Below are 18614 nucleotides of genomic sequence, written 5' to 3'. Positions count from 1 at the left end.
GTACTACACTGCATCTAAGCCATGCTCCGGTCACTCTCCAGCCTTAGTCCGAGGCACCCTTGTGTAGTCCTAGAGGGAGTGCTAAGCCTGTTTGTGTGCAAACCGAAGCCGGGAGCAAGCTCTTAGCTGCCGTTTCTGTCCTCGAGGACTTGCATGTGAACTTGCTTTGGGAGTTGATTACCTCTTGTCTGGTGAAGTTCAGCTCACCGTAGACGGCCGAGTAAAGCTCTGCTGTTTGACACCGAGCATTTTCTCGGCTTCAGATTCCCCAGTTGAAAGACCGCCGTCACAGATGTCTATCGACTACAGCAGACTCAGTGATCAGCCGTTGAGAGATTTGCTTACAACACGGCAGTCGTTGGCCGAGTGTGCGAATGTTTTACTCAATGAATCGATGGCTGCTGGAGACACAATAGTGAACGATATGCCTGTTTTATCAGGATTTGCTCATCACGCCTTGACCCACGCTAGCGATGCCCTGCAAGCTGGCGAAGTCAACATCGGCTCTTTTAGCTTCCCGGCGTACGACCTCACTGGCGATCACGGGTAATTCAATTTGACTTCAAGACAATTCGAATGCTGTGCGGATCAACAGGAGGCAGTCTGCATCAAGAAGGAATCTGACGTGGCTCGGCCAGACGGTGACGAGCTAGCATGGAGCAGTGAGGTGACGCGTTCGTGTGCCCCTGGTGTCTGCAGCGTGTAATGCAGCTTTGGTGGCATTAACCCGTCTGAACACTGTGGTACAGAACCACCAAAGAGTATCTTGATTCCTCGTGACCGTAGAACAGGAGGAGGCAGAGATGGCAGCGTGGAGGCCCCTGCGTCAAAGCATGATGTCTGGGCATCGCAGCCTGTTCAGAACGCCGACGGGAATGAAGACCGGTGCCCCAAACTGTGTCAACTGAATTAGCTGCTAAGCGTGGTGCTGCCGCCACAGTATGGCCAATACTACTCACTAGAGTCATTAGTTCTACCTTTGGTTGTTCATCTTTTAAGTTTTCTGAATGATTGCACCTTCGAAGAGATGACCTGTGCCAGCGAAGGACTAGCGTGGCAGCGTGGCTGAGTGTAATGATGACAAAAGTAGTGTTCAGGCACGCGTGCTTATGCGGCTAGAAGAGGAGAAGAGCGATGGCAGAAACAGAACAGCCAGACTGTAGAAAAGGTGCTCTTTCTTGTTTTTATCTTACAACAGATAGATAAACACGGTCAATGTCGGAAAACTTCGCTAAAAATTCCATAGTATTTAAAACAACTACCAATGAAGAAACACCACTCCGTGAACTGTTCTGCTGACATTTATCATAATTTCTTCACTTATCTTATCCCCCCAAAAACAATATGTAAGTACTCAACTCCTCTAATCAAATTCACACGAAAATCAATGCATGCATTTCTCATATTTGAATGCTAATCTTTCTTTTCGCCTAGTCTCTCTGCAGCTACAGATATACTAAGATTCCTCACAATTCACAGCGCAGTACACTATAAACTCAGGCATATATTAGCAGTTATAAAAATGTAAGCAGCGAGATCTTTCACACAAAACATATGCAACTTACCGCATTCAAAAATGCCGCCGCGTACTTCACTAACTCTTCTGTTGTATTAAACGCACGTGCATATGAAGTGCTTGTCACCAAACATGTTTCAACGGTAAATTTATCAATTTTCTTCGGGTTAACCGTTCGGTTTCCTGAAACAGCATAATTCACTGAATTATATGGGCAGCTTTTGTCACGGTCAATTTAAAAGTGATAATTTTTTCTTGTGCGTGGTCTTAAAAATTATTCCGCATGTTGTTATTCGCTGTTGAATGTTTAAAGTTGGCTAGTGTTATCTGCTTCCTTGTAAACATCTTTGCAGCAACACATTGCCGTAAGAATTACTCAGTAATGTTCGCTTTTCTTTCTATAGACATGTTGCATTTCCATTGAGCTGGTACTTCTTGTTTGCATTAGAATGGCGTATTATATATCTTTGTTATCAATTTATTGTTGCATAATGCATGGAAACACATGCAAATGTGTCACGCTGGCTAAAAGGGATCGCCTGAGAGATCTGAAGAGTAGTGATTTCGATGAACAAGGTTTCGTGTAGCGTATGTTCTAATGAAAACAGGTGAAAATTGTCGTGTGACTCATGGGTAGCTTTCTTTCTCAATAACACTTGCATGCTACTTGTCACAGAACGAGCGCTAAAAAGAGAGCGCGCCGCCAAATCCTTGCGACAACGGGCGGTAGAAACGCCGCGAGGTAAAAAGAAAAAAAAAAGAAAGCAAACATTCAAGGCTCCCGGGCGCGCGCTCTCCCCGCAGAAGCACGGCTTCGCAGACGAACCTCCTCACCCCACAGCGGCGGCCGGGCAAGCGCTAGAAATTTCCAGAACGAAGGAGGCGTGGCTACGCCGAGCTGAGTCACCCGACGCGGAGGGCTGACAAACCGTCTCGCCTCTCTCCAGCCTTCGCTGCGTATCGCGCCGACGAAAGGACGAGAAAATTCTGGAAAGTGGCGCGGAAGGTATTTAATCGAGCGGCCGAGACGAGAAAGCAGGAGGTGACGGAAGTTAACGCCAGAACGCGTAGGAATTCCGCCGTGTAGTCGGCGAAGGTTCTGCCCGTAGTGACAGAACAGGAGGAGACGGAAGTGAGCGCCTGAGTGCGTAGAGAGTCCGCCGTGTAGTCGGCGAAGTTTGTGGTCCGTAGGGACGGCTCGAGCTACAGGCAAGAGTGTGTGTTTACCGCTATCGAGCGAAGACGCGGGCAACAGCTGCGTGTGTGAAGCCGACGGATTTCCGGCGAAGAAGTTGAAGTTGGAAGAGTGGCCAATTGAAGACGGGAGGTTTCCTGGAAGAGAACTTCGAGAGCTGCGGAACGACAACAACGCTGGACTTTGAGTGAGTGATTCTCGGAAGAGTATCATTCAGACTTTTGTTCCAAGGACTTTGGACTGAATAGGTTTTATATCTCGTTGGTCTTTAAGTGTCTTGGTTGTTCAATGCATGCGACTGCATTGTAGTGCGTATTGTTGTCTGTGTCCGTTGTTTCAAGTGTGGTTGATTGTACTGTGTAGTACATTGTTTGTTTGGTGACGTATTGTATGTAACTATTGTGGAGTGTGCATACGTGTGTATTGCGTTTTGATCTGCCGTTAATGAGAATATAATTTTGTTGGTTTATCAACTCTCGGCTCTGTCTTGTTCTTTGGGCCACAGCCGGCGTCCGCTGGCGCACCAATAAGGACCACTTCTAAATTGTCCACGCTTTCGTGGTGCGGTTCGGGGGGCCGATACTTCGGCTCTTGGAATTAGCCCGGCGATCGCCTCCCTAATAAACGGGACAGGTGTGACAATTAATCTGGCGTCCGCGATACAGGACCTTTTGGTGCACAGTGTGTCCAGAGTAGTGAGAAAGAGCCTCGAGTTGTTGATAGTGCTATCGGAACGATTTTGTGTGTTGTTCAGTGTTCTCGTTAACGAGTGCAGGGGAGTGTTCCGATAGACAGATTTAGGCAGATACTTTTTGCACGCGGCAAGGTTTTATTTACGAGTTGCGAGACACAATGGATCTCGAAAAGTTAGTTGCGCTTGGTGAGAAGATGGGTCTTTCCGGCGCCGAACTACGGAAATGGGTAAGCCAGAAGGAGAAAGAGGCGGTGGAGAGAGAAAGGTTGGCAGCTGAGAAAGCCAAGGAAGAAAAAACAGCTGAGTTGGAACGAGAGAGGTTGGCGGTCGAAAGAGCCAAAGCGGAAAAGGCAGCTGAGTTGGAGAGAGAAAGGCTGGCCGCTGAAAGGGCGAGAGAAGAAAGAGAAGCAAAGGAGCGACAGCTGAAGGAAGAAAGAGAGCAGCAATTGAAGTTGGAGCTGGAGAGAGAGAAGTTGGCAGCCGAAAGGGCGAGAGAAGAAAGAGAAGCGAGGGAGCGCCAGCTGAAAGAAGAAAGAGAAGCGGAGATGGCTGAAAGGGAACGGCAGCGGCAGCACGAAATTGAACTCGAGCGGCTCCGTTTGCAACAGCGAAACGAAACTCCCGTCCAAGCTAGAGTTGAAAGCAGCGAACGGGAAGATCACGGCTTCCGCTTGAACCCAAGCAAGCTGCTCGTAGCGTTTGATGAAAGGAAGGACGACCTAGACGCGTACCTCCACAGATTTGAGACGATTGCGAGGAGCCAGAATTGGCCGGAACAGCAATGGGCAACTGCTTTGAGTACCTGCTTGAGTGGTGAAGCGCTCAGTGTGTACGGTAGGCTGACGCCGACCGATGCGGCCAACTATGCAAAGGTGAAAGCTGCTTTGTTGAAGCGATTTAGATTCACTGTGGAAGGATTCCGGGACAGATTTCGGACAGGAAAGCCAGCTGATGGTGAAACGGCTACGCAGTATGCCGCCCGACTTTGCCATTATTTTGACAGATGGATTGAACTTTCAGGGACAGCACAGGAGTACGATGAGCTTAGAGAGCTGTTAATTAAAGAACAATTTCTTACTAGTTGCCACCCAAGCCTGTCGCTGTATTTGAAAGAGAGGAAGGCGGAGTCATTTGAAGGAATGCTTGAATTGGCTGATCAATTCTTGGAAGCGCAAGGTGGCACTAATTTGGCCAAGGTCAAGAAAGATTGTCCCGATGATTCGAAGAAATTGGCTCCTGAAGAAAAGAAGCGAGCACCAGAGAGCATGCAGCGATGTTTTCTGTGTAACCGAGTGGGTCATCGCGCGAAAAACTGTCGAACGATCTTTACGAGCCCTACGGTAGTGAAATGTTTTAAGTGTGGTCAGACTGGGCACAAAGCAGATGCATGTCGAAACGGAGCGAGTCAAACTCACCAGGTATCCTGTGTGCAAGCGGCACCGAAATCCGGTGATAATGCCGTCACCGATGGATTCGTAGAGTTGAAGAATGGGGAGAAAATTCCTATCGTGGGTGCTGTAATGTCAAAACAGCCAACCGGTGTTACGAAGGGAATGCCAACGCTTCCTGGAAAGATTGCAGGCAAGAAGATTACGGTTCTAAGAGACACCGGTAGCTCCACGGTTATCGTGAGGAGAAATTTGGTACGGGAAAGAGAGTTGACAGGCAGATCGAGACCGGTTTGCCTAATTGACCGTACGGTCCGGATGCTTCCCGAAGCAGAAATTGAAGTTGAAACCCCGTACTTCAGCGGGAAGGTTACTGCTTTATGCATGACGACCCCCCTGTATGACCTTGTCATCGGAAACATCGACGGGGCGCGAGGGCCGAATGATCCAGAATGTTTGGGAGAAGACCCGAAGATAGAGCCCTCGCCAACACAGCGGCCGCGAGATACAGTGGAGGAGCATCCCGTGACGGATCTCACTAGAGCCCAAGGGGAAGCTGCGGCGCAAGAGACAGCGAAGGAGAAGACGATCGTGTCGAATAAGTTCACGGGCCGAGCAACTGGACTTACGTCGGCACGACCTCAACCGACCGACAGTGTAAAGGAGACGGAGTTGGCCAGCCGGGCAAAACGTAGAGGCATGATCAAGCGGGTAAATACACAGACAGGACCCGTCGAATGTAATGACGCGTTAACGGTGTCGGAAGAGACAGCGATGGCTGAGACGACGCCTCAGATATCGACGTTGGAAAGGGCTCGCCGAAAAAGAACGTGGAAACACAACAAGAGATCGAGCGAGCACCGCAAAAAGGGGCGCAAGCGCTGTTCGAAGTACTCAAGATAACTGCTGAGGTGGAATCAGAATGTGTTTGGCAGGGCTGAGTGACATATGTTGTGTTAATATTCTTGTTATCCTGTGTCTCAAGTGTATGTCGAGTAAGTCAGTGTTCTGTGCGATGGTGTGATGTAAAGCGTTGTATAATTGTTGTATCGACAGAACTTTGTACGTTTGTATTGTTTGGAATGTGTGATGAAGTGTTGTAGGCATGTACCTGTGGCTATATTTCATGTGTTGTGGAATTGAACTACAATGTAAGATTGTATTGCGTGATCTATTGTGAATGTGAAGTGTTATGAGCGACTGATGGTGTTACAGTCTGTGAGAGTGTGTGGTGACATTCGCGCTCGTTTGTGTGGTTTTGAATATTATGAGATAATATTCTTAAAGTGGGGGGCAGTGTCACAGAACGAGCGCTAAAAAGAGAGCGCGCCGCCAAATCCTTGCGACAACGGGCGGTAGAAACGCCGCGAGGTAAAAAGAAAAAAAAAAGAAAGCAAACATTCAAGGCTCCCGGGCGCGCGCTCTCCCCGCAGAAGCACGGCTTCGCAGACGAACCTCCTCACCCCACAGCGGCGGCCGGGCAAGCGCTAGAAATTTCCAGAACGAAGGAGGCGTGGCTACGCCGAGCTGAGTCACCCGACGCGGAGGGCTGACAAACCGTCTCGCCTCTCTCCAGCCTTCGCTGCGTATCGCGCCGACGAAAGGACGAGAAAATTCTGGAAAGTGGCGCGGAAGGTATTTAATCGAGCGGCCGAGACGAGAAAGCAGGAGGTGACGGAAGTTAACGCCAGAACGCGTAGGAATTCCGCCGTGTAGTCGGCGAAGGTTCTGCCCGTAGTGACAGAACAGGAGGAGACGGAAGTGAGCGCCTGAGTGCGTAGAGAGTCCGCCGTGTAGTCGGCGAAGTTTGTGGTCCGTAGGGACGGCTCGAGCTACAGGCAAGAGTGTGTGTTTACCGCTATCGAGCGAAGACGCGGGCAACAGCTGCGTGTGTGAAGCCGACGGATTTCCGGCGAAGAAGTTGAAGTTGGAAGAGTGGCCAATTGAAGACGGGAGGTTTCCTGGAAGAGAACTTCGAGAGCTGCGGAACGACAACAACGCTGGACTTTGAGTGAGTGATTCTCGGAAGAGTATCATTCAGACTTTTGTTCCAAGGACTTTGGACTGAATAGGTTTTATATCTCGTTGGTCTTTAAGTGTCTTGGTTGTTCAATGCATGCGACTGCATTGTAGTGCGTATTGTTGTCTGTGTCCGTTGTTTCAAGTGTGGTTGATTGTACTGTGTAGTACATTGTTTGTTTGGTGACGTATTGTATGTAACTATTGTGGAGTGTGCATACGTGTGTATTGCGTTTTGATCTGCCGTTAATGAGAATATAATTTTGTTGGTTTATCAACTCTCGGCTCTGTCTTGTTCTTTGGGCCACAGCCGGCGTCCGCTGGCGCACCAATAAGGACCACTTCTAAATTGTCCACGCTTTCGTGGTGCGGTTCGGGGGGCCGATACTTCGGCTCTTGGAATTAGCCCGGCGATCGCCTCCCTAATAAACGGGACAGGTGTGACACTACTATAATCCCAGTGGCAGAACTATAGTGCAGGAGCCGTTTATGAAAGAGGGTTGGAGGCGAAGTGATATGTCTTGAGCCTTTTAACGTCATTGAACGTCAAGTCTGAAGGTCAAGCAAACTTGACTCGAACGCCCACCTATGTCTGGGTCACCTGGGACAGCATGTGCCAGATACTGATGCAAGATCAGACCGGCTTTCAAACTTCAGCCCCTCGTGATAGTATGACGACAGCTGCATTGCCAGTTTCTCAAGCAAACTGATTATCTTGCATGTTGGAAATGGCATATATCTCCCCGTAGGACTTTGGAGGCCATCTGTCGACTACGGGTGTGAACTACTGTACGTTATAGACAGCAAGGCTGGCATCACGTGCTCATCTCCCTTTCAAATGACGGAAAGAGGTCGAGTGGCATCGTGAGTCATTGTAAGCTTGTGTACCCACACCAGCCAGAAGAATAAATTTGCACCCTGTCACCATGTGTGAAGGAACAACTTTTCGCTTGTTTGGTGCGTAGTCCCCCCAAGAGTGTTGCCGAGTTCCTTACTGCAGCAGCAACAATGAAGCAAGTACTGCTTCCAACGGTCTTCCCTGTTCAACCGTGAAGTGAATGTTGCCTCAGCTCCCAAAATTTTCGCCACCGCAGGGAGCAAGAGCCCCGAATGGATTCGCGAGGTCGTTCACTTTGTCGTCCGTGAAGAAATAGAAAAGATGTACGGGACAAGGCAAATCGATGTCTCGTTCTATCACCAGTGTCATCCGTGACGAGGTCCAGCAGGTGCTGCACGCCCATCGTTTCCCGCCGCTGTCGGTTGATCTGGAAACGGCTCCTGTGTCTACTGACAGTCGCCATCGTATGTATGCGGAAGCCTTGCAATCTGCCACGCCTCTTTCTGGTCAAGAAATTCCGACCCAGAATATGCCACACGTCCCGATCCAGACAGTGCCGCACGTTTCAAAACAGAGAATGCCATACGTCCCCATCCAGACGATGATGCCGTAAGTCGCGATTCAGTCAGTGCATGCTGGTTTAGACATCGATGGTCTACGTGCACCGACGCGCAAGTCTGATCTCTGGCGTACGCCGGACAGACGACCCCTCTGCTATCAGTGCAGTGAGGCTGGTCACATTTACCACGAATGCCCATATATCGGCAACTTGGACTGCGTAAATTTTCCATCGATTCTCCTCGTCCCAAATTTGGTCAAAGGCCGAGGGATATCGAAGAGTATCTCGCGCAACAGCGTGCACCCTTTACACGACGGCAATCGCGGTCACCATCTCCAAAGAAACCCGCAGCCATTGGGCCACGTTTTGAGGTGGCAGCACAGGAACGCTCCCCGAGCCCTCGTCGGGAAAACTGAAGGCAGCGGCCTTCAGGGGCAAGGTCGCTGGGACTCAAAGTGCGGAAGACCTCCCATCGACGCTTTCACGCAACGCCGAAGGCATTTCGTCAGAGATTGATTGCAGTACCAAAAAAATGCCGATATCCACGTCTGAACACAGTGATCGCGTGTCACTCAACATACCTGTGCTGATTGATGGTTTTCAGGCGAATTCCTTGGTAGACACTGATGCAGACTATTCGATTAAGAGCGGTAGGCTAGCAAAAGATCTTAGGAAAGTGAGTACGCCGTGGAATGAAACGCGAATTCAAACAGCTGGAGGACACGTTGCAACACCGCTGGGTGACTGTACGGCAAGAGTGAAAATTTGTGCGTCAACGTGTGTGCTCACCTGCCTCATTCTTCGTGACTGTTCACATCAGCTGATTATCGACATGGACTTCCTCAGAGAATTCGGTGCTATCATAAATCTCCGTGAGCACATCGTGACCTTCTAAACTCAAGGCGCAACAGATCAAGACTCTGATAACTGCCCAGACCTGTGCTGCGTGTTGTTGACGACAGTGGGACGCTGCCGCCTCGATCGACTGTTCCCATCGAAGTCACATGTAAAGACCTCCAATACGGTGACTCGGTGGCTGAAAGCAACCTATCACTTCTTCTGCTCCAAGGTGTATGTGCCGCCCGAAGTGTTGTGCGTGTCCGTGACTGATAGTCACTGATACTAGTTACGAACTTGAACTACGAAGACCGGCATCTTTTCCGCGGAACCACCGTAGCCTATGGAGACCCTGTGTCGACGTCACAGAGTGTTTGGCGTCCGAGAAAACGCATAAAGATGAGGAGTTCCTAGACCACATCGACTATAATTCGACGCGGTCAGACGAGAGAAAGGCTTCACTTCATGACCTTTTAAGGGAGTTTCAATCTTGCTTTGCCTCTTCTTCCAAAGTCCGTCAAACACACCTCACGAAGCATCGAGTTAATACTGACAATGACTTCCGCCCCATCCGGCAGTAGCCTTATCGCGTTTCTGCCAAAGAACGCGAGGCTATTCAGACACAAGTAAAAGAGATGCTCGATGACGGCATTATTCAACCATCCAGCAGCCTTCGGTCCTCGCCAGTCGTTCCAGTGAAGAAAAAAGACGGAATGCTGAGATTAGGTATTGACTACAGGAAGCTTAATAGCGTCACAAACAAAAAACACGTCTAACCGCTTCCGCGGGTCAATGACTCTTTACAGGTTACGACGCGCGAAGTATTTTTTCGTCCAACGATCTAAAAAGTGGCTATTAGCAAATCGAAGTAAATGAACGAGACAGAGAAAAAATTGTGTTTATGACTACAGATGGACTTAACGAATGCTGAGTTCTTCCCTTCGGCCTCTGTTCTGCTCCAGTCACTTTTCAGAGGATGTTGGACACTGTTCTCCCTGGCTTCAAGTGGCAAAGCTGCTTTGTCTACTTCGATAATCTGGTCATTCCTTCCAAGATCTTCGAAGAGCATCTGAATCGCCTGAAAAAGCTTCTGGAAGCCGTTCGCACAGCTTAACTCAAGCTGAAACCCCCAAAATGCCATTTCAGCTATGAAGAGCTGAAATTTCTGGGACATGTCATTAGTGCGCATGGAGTGCGACCTGATCCATACAAAACTGCTGCCGTCGCCGCATTCCCTGTTTCATCAGATCCAAGAGCAGTACGCCGTTTTCTCGACTTGCACGCGTATTATCGCCGGTCAATCGCCAACTTCTCAGACATAGCTGAACCTCTTACGTGACTCACCCGATATGGCGTGCCCTTTACTTGGGGCGCAGAACAAGATACAGCGTTCACAGAGTTACGACAGAGAATGCAAACAGCCCCTGTTCTTGCCCATTTTGATGAGGACGCTGCTACAGAAATTCATACAGATGCCAGCAAAGTCGAACTTGGCGCTGTCCTTGTACAACTACACGGCGGCGTTGAGCATGTAATAGCTTACGCCAGCCGTACTCTTTCTCCAGCCGAGACCAACTGTTCTACATCAGAAAAATAATGCCTCGCAGTCGTGTGGGCGACGACCAAACTTCGGCCTTATCTCTACGGTCGTCCCTTCAAAGTGGTGACTGACCACCACTCGCTCTGCTGGATGGCCAATATCAGAGATCCATCCGGCCGTCTCACTCGGTGGAGTTAGCGTTTGCAGGAGTTCGACATTACAATTGTGTACTGGTAAGGGCACAAACACGAAGATGCGGAAGCGCTTTTTCGAGCGCCTGTAGGACACGCTGTCAGGGGCTCCAAGGATGAAGATGGCTTTCTTAGAGCAGTTGTTGATTTCAAATTCATGTCAAAACAGTGGGCAGACGAAGAATTACGCCCTGCTATTTATTCTCTGCAAGGCTTGAACTATCAGGTTTCTCAACACATTGCTCGGGAGCTGTTCTCTTTACTCAAGAAAAACGCCCGTGGTAGCGACAAAGCCTTCCTACTCGTTGTTTCTACCGACATGCGTGATGAGATCCTCCTTGCGCGCTACGACAAGCCCTCGTGAGGACATTTGGGCTATTCGTGAACTCTCACCAGAGTACGCCAACAGTATTACTGGCCGCGACTATCAACTAGCGTACATCGCTACACAGTAAAATTTTTTACACCCTTATGGGTGTAAAAGGGTGTTTTCAAGATTTACACCCTTTTTGCATGAATGTAACACCCTTTTCTTTGCTGGTACACCCTCAGAGAAGGGTGTAACTGGCAAAAGGGTGTTATTATGCCGTTCGTGAGGGTGTTGAAGAACAGAAGGGTGTACACCTATAAATGTTGGAATAAAAATTGTTCCATTTAACGTCCCAAAGTTGTCATATAATCATTAGAGACGCTGTACCGAAAGGCTCCGAAAATTTAAACCACCTGGGGTTACTTAAGGTGCACCTAAGTCTAACTACACAGGTCTCGCACTCTTTCTCGTCCATTAAAAATGTGGCCGCCGTGAACTGCCGGGATTCAATCCTGCGACTTGCGGGTGAACAGTTCAGCACCATAAGCACCAGAACACCAGCGCGGGAGTGCACGTGCAAGAATCGAGCTGCATTCATGCTTGCAAATCAAATACCACGCATAGCGCAAGGAATGCATGCCTTTCCTAAGATAACAATGTCGTAGGGATGAAAAAATCAAGGAAGTGATTGAGGCATTGACAAATTTTACAGAACACTAAGAATAATTGAGAAAATGTAAAAGAGACTAACTTCTTCTCGCACTGTATGATTCGACATGCTTTGCCGTTTTATATCGTCCACATTATATGTGAATAAATGAATGGGCTACTGTCACGATCTACGGACAGCACATATTCATGTGTAGAAGCAATTGAGAAAAAAAAAGCTTGAATTTCTTACAAAAAACCCTTGCTCGGTCAAAAGCCGTTCGAGTGCAAGTTGTTTTCACAAGATTATCGAAGACGAGACGTGCTTGGTCGAAAAAGAAAACAATGCACTGCCTTCTGCAACCATGCGGGAGCACGGGAAGTGGTTCTTTAGGTGAAGAGATAAAGGTCAGAGAATGGCACGGTCAGTGCACGCAGCGCCTTTCCGAAGCGAAGGGGAGAAGGGTACGAGAGGAGGGAGAGACACGCCTCTCACGGCAGCTTTTCACCTATAGGTGAAAAGCTGCCGTGAGTGCCAGCGCCGCAAGACTCCACCTCTAAGACCGGTGGGCCTGCTCCAGCCGATCGCACCACCACGGACACCGTTTGACCTCGTGATGATGGACCTTCTCCGACTTTGTCGTCCTCTGGGATGAATTATAGTTGCGGCAGATCATGTTACTCGTTATGCTGAAACAAAAGCGTTACCCTGTGGCACGGCCTCTGAAGTCGTGCAGTTCTTCGTGCACTAAATCGTACTACGGCATGGTGTCCCGTCATGCGTAATTACGGACAGAGGGACGTCGTTTACAGCACAAATAATGGAGGACATTTTTAAATTGACCTGCACAAGCCATCGAAAAACGACGGCTTAGCACCCGCAATTCAATGGACTGACATAGAGGCTTAACAAGACCATAGCAATCATACTGTCAATGTACGTGGACGTACAACACAATACCTGGGACAAGATCCTTCCATACATCACGTTTTCATACAATACGGCAACGCAAGAAACAACGCGATTTCCACCTTTCTGGCTTGTTTACAGACGCAATATGCGAACCATGCTCGATGCTATGCTTCCGTGCGACCAAAGCGATCAACTTGCTCCAGAAGCTGAGCAATACAGTCAATACGCTGAAGAAGCTCACCAGCTAGCTCGCATAAACACCAGTCACCAACAAGAGGCAGACGCATGGCTTTACAGCCTCCGCCATCGAAACGTCACCTACCACCCTGGGGACCGAATGTGGGTGTCGATCCCTGTCTGGCGACCAGGCTTATCCGGAAAACTCCTAAGCCACTATTTTGGACCGCACAAGGTTCTTAGACGTGTCACAGATCTTACCTACGAGGTATTTCCGGATGGCGCAGCGTCTTCTTGTCGACAACTTCGGTCCGAACCGTGCATGTCGTTTCGCTGAAGCCCTACTTCACACAGTAGCTCTCGTGGTTTCACGTGTTACGACAGGCCGTGACATTGCGTTGCTGCTGCTTTTTATGTTCTCCTGTGTTTTTATATCTTTTCTTTTTGTGCTTGGCGCATGTGTTGGCGAAACTTCCTTATTTGCGCTGCGAGCACTGGCACTCTCCCTTCTTTGATTCTCTATATCTGCGTGTGTATGCCTTCATTTTTTTCTGTCTTTACGGGCATCGAGTCGATGCTTGCAAGGGGGGTGGGACTATTTCCACATGGCCTACTTCGGTGAGAGATGCATGAGTGAAAGAGTACAAAGACGATCAATCTAAGCTGCTGCTTGTCTAGTCGACTCAACGAGCCCATTACATCAAGTTTGTCGTGAGAAACGTGAAAATATGCTCTCTTAGTGCGAAAGTTGTTTTTTATACAGATACATTAGTATAGACCCAAGTGCATATCAAGTCTTCACGTAATGCAGATTCTCGACGCCATGGAACAGGTGTTCAGTGATATGAGGGGTTTAACAGTACCAAAACCACCATATGATTATAAGAGATGCCGTAGTGAAGGGCTCCGAAAATTTCGACCACCTGTGTTGTTTACCCTGCACCCAAATCTGAGCGCACAGCATTTCCCCCACCAAGAAAAAGGCAGCAACCGCAGCCGAGATTCAATCGCGCTATCTGTGGTTCGGCAGCCGAGTACCTCAGCCAGTAGACTAGCGCGGCGGGACACGAAACAAAGATTGGTTTTCTGCGTGCTGGTTTTTTATAAATATGCATGCACGCATTTTTATTGGTGAGATTTATTATCACTCTGACCAATTCTGCGCTGAGAACTAACGAGAAGAAGCCTCCACGTGACGCTATGGAGTTCTAGGTAAAGGTGCACTCTGCGATGTAAGAAATAGCGTCCTTTCTACACTGCGCCAGGTGGTCTCATCTATAAAAATTTGAGATAAGAGCTATGTACTTTATTACGCAGTGGTATGTTGCCATGAACACGTGGCGAATTCACACAAGGAGTGAGTGAAATATCTTGGCGAAAATCTGCTAATGTCCCGGTGCAGGTTGACGCAGTACTTTCACACTTATTGAAGACTGACCAATTGCTGTCGTCCTCCGTATCTTTTGCGATGTCTTAAACAAAAAACTGACGCTCACAATATTCGCAGTCTGCCAAAGTTCACCATTTTCATGAAGCATCCGCAAGTGCCATTGACACGACTATCGAAAGTGCGAGCACTTATCCCCTCTCCCTCCAACGATTTCGAAAAAACTTTTCAAATCCTTCCACTGCGGAAGCGAAACTAACAAACGAGTCTGACAAAGTGCCGGCTTCTTTGAACTTCAATTGTAGTTCGCAGTCCAGAATACTTCAGACAGCGTGCGAAAACTTGAACTTGAAATCATCGATAACACCCTCAGGAAGGGAATGCACCGAAAAAGAAGTGTTGAGGTATAGCCAAGTAGCACAATATCAACAGCGTGCGATGTGTCCATCACAGCTCCGTAGAATGTACTTCATGGCTATAAAGCTAACGTGTCTGCTCTAGCATAGTTACGGACGTTCTAACGTAGGACCGTAAGCTAGCCTTTACATGCTTTTGTACTTCCGTGCCTTGTCAGGAAACGCATGCTCACGACCACTCAGTTTACAGGAAAACATGGAACCACCTCACAATTTTTCCATTGAAGAGAAAAATCTGACACTGACTACTACTGGCTAACTACTTCGCATGAGACTGTTTGGCACAAGCTGTGTTCTCTGCTAGAATTTTTACTAGGATGACACCATGCATCAAACGTAAGGAAAGGCCTGAAAGCAAGTAGAGATATCGGGGACATGATCTATGTTCTTCTTCATAACATTAAGCAAGTAAACGTACTTACCAAAATCTGTAGGATCACACTGTTTGTCGTGGATACTTTTATTTTTATCTGGCCAAAAACAAAAACGCCAATAAACATAATAGTTAGGGCGTTCTCAAAGCAACCTTTGATATAAGTTCAGTTAGCACACAGACTGGTGTAATAGTCATCTCGTTAATGTGCTCAGATATTTCCTGAAGGAACGTGAATGTTCAAGGCTTTCTATTTTTAAATTTTTAATATCACCATGAGCAACGAAGGACAAATGTTGTTTCTGACAGGCTGGGTACCTCTAAGGCGCTAAGCTTCAAGAAACAGCCTGCCCTTATTCAGTATCGGCTATTCATCTGCGAGAAACGTTCATTGAGAAATGCTTTCAGGGTGTGGAGAGTAGTCATGCTAAAAAAGCTGCTATTCAATATACCATTGCGATTGATTGAAGTATAGTGCCTTTAACTCAACTGGTTTGCTTCAACTGAAATTTCTCGGGGCATTAAAAATTAGCTACTTTTCTTGCGCGTATTCCAAGAAATAAGAATATGCATGTTCCAGTGCTTTCGCAAGGACATATCTATGTCGATTTTTTATAGACCCATTTTATGTTAGTAAACACAGGTAGGCCGATGTAGACATTATGGGTAAAACTGTAGCGACGTCCGCAAGTAACATCCGCCATAAGCGCTGGGGGCTGCGATGTGCGCCAACAAACAAAACTAAGTTGTGAGACGTGACTGATATGCAACTACGACGCAGTTTGTCGGCATACCGTTTTTCTTTTTTCTCGTTGCTTGACTGAAAACACCACATGCATCATTGAAACCCAGCAGAAACTGCGGTAGGCAGAGAGTCTTTTGCCTACCAAGACAGCGCCACCTCATTTTCGTGACGCAAGTCCGGTGGAATTTGTCTGTAGTCTTGCACTATTTATTTGTCTGTATTGCCTTCCCCGCTCTACTTCTTTTCTTACTAGTCAGATATTGCATACATCTAGAAGAAGTTAAAACTTTACCATTCATTTTTAAGTAATGTAAACATAAGATTCTGTGAACAGCTTGTAGTGCGATTAGAAAACAGTTGTTTCAGGTATATTCAATCCCCACGTGTGCCTAAAAAATCGCATTACACGAGACACTCAAGTTAATTGGTAAGTACTGTGTAAATCAATGGGAGTTTTACGTTAATAAAGATTGAATTGAATTCTTAATTAGTGTGATATACCAAAGGGATATATCAGATAAGCATAAATCTTTCAAAGTAGCCTCAAAGAAATTATTTCGCAGAAATGCCCTTATCAATAACGTCTTTCAGATAGGCGTTATAAATTCTTCAAAGAAACATTGCAGTTTTGTTGGAGCATTTTTTTATTTATGGAAACAAATAAATAGCAGAATGCGGACCGGTACAGAATTGAACACACGCCTTCTACTTGTCAACAGCTGTTCTACCATTAAGCCTCGCCAATGCTAGAAATGGCTTCGAATTAGGATATAATACTGTTGGTATGTCACGTATATGGTATGGTCCTTTTACACTTGTAACTTTGCGTGGCACAATAGCAAAATCGCGCCAGGTGTCTAAACCTGTATAATACACAAATAGGTAGTTCAAATCAACCCACCATGGTATTGTGTACAGCGGCGATGGTGCATGTGGTTTTCTACAGACGCACAGTTGATTGTTCAATTAGCAAATGAAAAAAAAATGTGGCGTAGTGTGCCCCTCGCAACTTTATGTAATTCTGGTAGTCATTCTTTGGTGTTATGACTTGGCCGATGTTACGCCAACAAAGTTTGTGTTGTTGTTGTTGTGGCACTCTTTAAGACTGTGGGCATGGGGCGCGATTACGCTGTCGTGTTCTACTCTTAAAGATGCTGCCCAAGCATTATGCAAGTTTCTAGCCTACTGAGTCGCCTCACATCTCTTTCAAACACTGATGTCATTGACTGCCCTTCTTAAGCCTAAACATGGCTGTATAAAGCAATTATCACTTCACTTATACGCCGTCTATGCATCATTTGGTTTCGCAAAAACGCAATATGGTCATTTTGTATGTGCCCTTTATCTTATCCCTATCAAAGCACCAAAACTGCAATAGCTCCTTTACTTATAAGTACAAGTGCCGGTGTTAACAAGCCCGTTGTGCCTTTTCGTTCTTGTTATTGGTAGGGTTGTTTAATGTGTAATAACTTGGGCGTCTATATTATAGCATGTTCGCAGTATATCGTTTCCTTAATTTCTTGAATAGAATATCACAGAAGTAACTGACCTATTGAGGGGGTTACATGTCTGACAAATCACCAGCAAGGCCTTGATAAACCTTTGTAAAAAATTTATATTTTACTTCTGCATGACTACTTAGTCATAGGGCAAAGGCAGCAAATATTTTTTTCTATATTTTTGCCACTACAATACTTTTGAATCTCTAATTTCATTGCTAGACAGCTGATTGAAACAATTTTCAGATTATCAGCTTCTATCTACAAAATAACAATGATATAAAATGAAAATTTAGGTTTTACCTATGCCTGAAGATGTTGGTGTACTTTCATTCAGTAGCGAAATCTTATGTGCGCTTTCCCCTAAATCAGATCTGCTGGACACAGGGTGCGGGCTGATCCTAAAGCTACGAGCAAGAATTCCACGCTGAAATGTAAAATAGTGTAATAATATACATAACTTGTTACCATTGGCAAGTATTCCAAACGTCATTAGAGTATGATCAGTTAGGCAGGTGATGTTTTTTCTCTGAGGTTTTTTGAAGTGTTCCTTTCGATGCAGCACAATGTACGTTTCAGAAATTATCATGCGCTAAGCTCTGCCATGGTGGAAGCAGCGTATGCCACGTTATTCTCACGTGAATGGCCTTCATTAGACATTTTTTATGGATAAGCAAGCAGGACAACACGATATTACTGCCTATAGCTCTGAATGCTTTATAGTTCACATGGTTTATCACGGCTTCTCTCCACGTATTCAGTCACGCGGGATTAAGAAAAAAATACACAAATATAGAATAAACGCCGGTGTAACCAATATACACATTAGAAGAATGCCGAGTGTTGGCGCTATCTCTTTCATTGATATTTCGCCAAACACCAGACCATCCAGATGCGGTGAACTCTTTTAGTGTTAAGCGAAGAACTTACAGCAAATTCCAGCAGTGTCGCAGCAATCACTGCCTGCGATGCATCCGCAAGAAGTCAAAGTACACAGCTAAAAATGAAGTATTAGATTGGTGTGAAATAATAATTATTCCATTCCACAGAAAATGCATGGAATATCGTTGGGAGAAAGTGTTCCTAGTTCAGTTTTAGGAAGAAAGTGAATAGAGAGAGAGAAGGCGGGGAGGCTGATCAAAAAGGTTTTTGGTTGGCTACCTTAGACTCGGATCAGGAAAGGGCAATAAGAAGAGAAAGAGAGAGGAGGAAAAATAAAGAAAAAAAGGAAGAGAGGGACAGTGAATTCATTGTACCGCGTAGAACTGCACCACAAGTCAGATGCGTTCGCACAAACCCGTCATTCTCATAAAGCACAAGAGGCCTTTCATGGTCTTGTGGGCTCTCGAGGGATGTGGACGGTGCTATA

General features: G+C 46.8%; 1 protein-coding gene across 1 annotated transcript in view; it reads right to left on the bottom strand.

Moving 5' to 3' along the window:
• The window catches only part of LOC142768249 (disintegrin and metalloproteinase domain-containing protein 7-like), a 50963-nt gene extending 33296 nt beyond the window's left edge, over positions 1-17667 (bottom strand). Inside the window, exons 1-3 of the mRNA XM_075870200.1 lie at positions 17549-17667; positions 15051-15098; positions 1566-1699 (exon numbers count right to left, since the gene is read on the bottom strand). The gene's annotated coding sequence lies outside the window, so the exon portion shown is untranslated. The remainder of the gene's footprint in view (positions 1-1565; positions 1700-15050; positions 15099-17548) is intronic.
• Between the last annotated feature and the right edge of the window lie 947 nt (positions 17668-18614).

The sequence above is a fragment of the Rhipicephalus microplus genome, chromosome 8, assembly GCF_043290135.1.
Source record: "Rhipicephalus microplus isolate Deutch F79 chromosome 8, USDA_Rmic, whole genome shotgun sequence".
NCBI classification, from domain to species: Eukaryota; Metazoa; Arthropoda; class Arachnida; order Ixodida; family Ixodidae; genus Rhipicephalus; species Rhipicephalus microplus.
Note: the sequence above shows the minus strand (reverse complement) of the source record. Positions and strands in the feature narration are given on the sequence as shown.